The sequence below is a fragment of the Rattus rattus genome, chromosome 1, assembly GCF_011064425.1.
Source record: "Rattus rattus isolate New Zealand chromosome 1, Rrattus_CSIRO_v1, whole genome shotgun sequence".
Lineage (NCBI taxonomy): Eukaryota > Metazoa > Chordata > Mammalia > Rodentia > Muridae > Rattus > Rattus rattus.
The window spans coordinates 267426057-267429004 of NC_046154.1; positions in this window are offsets into that span (position 1 = coordinate 267426057).

Genomic DNA, 2948 nt, shown 5'->3' on the forward strand with positions numbered 1-2948 from the left:
GCACCCACAGGGCAGCTCATAACCATCCCTAACTCCAGTTCCTGGTCATCTTGGGCCACTTTCTTACCTCTACCACCCGGCGACACCCAGGCACACCTGCAGTGTGCATGCACACATAGACACAAAACGCATATGGTAAATGATCCTATTTAAAACGTGTAAATCTGCAGGGCTGTGGTGGTGGCGCTGATCTTTAGTCCCAGCCCTTGGGAGGCAGAAGGAGGTGGATCTTTGTGAGTTCAAGGCCGGCCTGGTCTACAGAGCAAGTTCCAAGACAGCCAAGGGCTACAGGAGAAATCCAGTCTCAAAAACCTGTTTTGAAAACAAACAAACAAAATGTTTAAATTTGCCAGGTGGTGTTAGACACACCTTTAATCCCAGCACTCAGGAGGCAGAGGCAGGAGGATCTATGAGAGTTCAAGGGGAGCCTGGTCTACAGGATCAAGTTCTGGGACAGCCAGAAGTCAGGGCTATACAGAGAAACCCTGTCCTGGAGGTGGGGATTAAAAAAAAAAAAACACACAAAATGGGTCAATTTCAAGTTTACCTGAAAAGTAGTATCGTTAGGCCCACGAAGAAGAGAGAAGAAAATAGGACCGTTTTTACAATGATTGTCATCCCGGAGCTGACTTCAGAGACTGTAGTAGTGCTTTGATACTTTGGTAGTTAGATCACAGAGAATAATAAGAAAGGAAAGTCTACAGTAAATAGGTACGTGAACTTCTCTGTACACTTCAAGGTAGGATAAGACAGCCCTGGTCCTTCATCTTTTTTCTAAATTCCTACAGGAAAGATATAAAATTCTCGAGCTGATGAGAAGGAATTTCTTCACTGGCGTCAGAGAAGAGAAAGCCTCATGGAGTTTTCTTGGAGCAGTGACCCTGGGGCAATTCTATAGGGAACCAACCCCACAGTCCTCACACGGCCAACTATCCCCACGACACACGGAGCCCTGGGAGAGCAGATCCCCTGGGAGAGCACCTTCCCTACCCAGCTCTTGTATTTCCCAGACTTTACAAGTAATTGATCATCTTCTCGATCTAAACGGTTTAGCATACGCCTGCCCTTCGCGGTCCTTTCCACTTGCCCACGTACAAGTACAGCAAACTCTGTAACCAGTTTTACATTTATTTTCCTTAATTTTATTCATCCCCTGCCTCTATCCCCTCCATCCCCACCCCCACCCCCATTGAAAACTCTGTGCTTCTTTCCTGTCAACCTCTCAAGGGAAGGATGCTGTTTCCTTTCAACCCCTGGATCTTAGGTCAGAAGCATTGCCTGTTTGTCTGCCACTGACCTCTCCTGCTGGCTCCTCCCCTTCCACTTCCTTTGCAGATCTTGCCCTGGTCTTCATCTTCTCCCCTCATCCTCCCTCACAACTCTTCCTTCACTGAGACTCCTGGTTTCCTGTCTTGAGCAGAGGTCATCCATGTGGGTCCAATTCCACCCACATTCCCTCTGTCTCGTCTGCGCCCTGGCTGTTTGCTCTCCATGTTAGCCATCTACCGCCATGCTCATCTCTACTTTTTCATCATTAAAAACCTCACCATCTTCGGGAACCTTTGGTCACACCTATGCTGCCACCGTCCCTTTATCAGTTCCAGCTCCCAAGTTCTTAGGCATCATGGCTTCAAACCATTTCTGTCCAGAAAAATACTGTATTTAAGTGGTGAGCTGTAGCACAGCGTCTAAAACCTGTCCAAGCTGTCTACCTGAGATTTTGTACCTGTCGACTCTGCAGTCTGATGTACAGAGTCCCATTACCCTCTAAACCACGGCGACACCAGCTCTCCTCGGTACCTTTGTGCTAACCTCCTGCTCAATCTTTTACAATCCACATCCTCAGGGGTTCTCACCAACCAATAACCTAATCTATAGGATTCATCTATAAGATATAAGAACCTGTTTTCTTTTCTTTTCTCTCTCTCTCTCTCTCTCTCTCTCTCTCTCTCTCTCTCTCACACACACACACACACACACACACACACACACACACACAAAAGGAGAAAAAAGGTGATTTAATTTTCTGTATAGCATGTCTAGCTATGTATAGCTGTGTTCACTGTTTACTGTCCGTCAGTTCCACTCGAACGGGAAATCTGCCTTACGCAATACTGACTAACCCACAATCAGAACAGCAACAAGTGCATAGTAAGTAATAGTGATGAAAAAAAAAAGGAAGCGTTAACTTTTTGTCTACGATAATCAGGAATGGTATTAATCAACTGCTATTTGTCTTTGGGAATAATTCAAGAGACAGAAGAGGGACAGAAATACCACGTGCAAGAACAATCAAAACGGGCACTGTGTGTGTGTGGAGGTGGGGGTGGGGAGCCCCAACACAGAGCAGTGGGGATAGGGAGAATACAGCTGAAGTAATGCTGACCAGGAAAGGTAGAGAACACCCTGTCAAAGACTGGCATCTGTCCCGTGGAGGTGTTTCTAATGGCAGCTCTGATCAAGTCCACAGGGGTCTTCGGAACCCTAGGGATTGTAGGAAAACAAAGTCCACAGGAAGACTTTCCGGGCTAGACATGGAGACAGTGCAGCTCGAAGGCCTGGCAGCCAAGCAGCTCGTAAAGAGGCAGACGCCAAAGGCGGGCAGACGGGGCACGTGGGACGAGGGTGGCAGGAGCTCCTCCTCCGCTCCGCAGGGCGAGCCGAGGATGCGGAGGGACCCCCAGTCCCACCCCACCCCGCTTCCTCGGCGCCCACCACCACGCCTTCCTCCCTGGTCCGCCAGTCTTGGACCCACGGGTAACCCGACATCCCACAAGACTAAGCCAGCTCTACCTCGCTTCCGAGAGAAAGTGGCCTCCGTGCGACACAGTGCGCATGCCCAGAAGCCTTTCCGCTGCCTAGCCTCTTACAGGGACGTTTAAAGGGACAGGCTCCGGTTGGTGTAGTTCCTCCCTGGGTGGAGCTCCGGAGGAAGGGCGTGGCCTTCC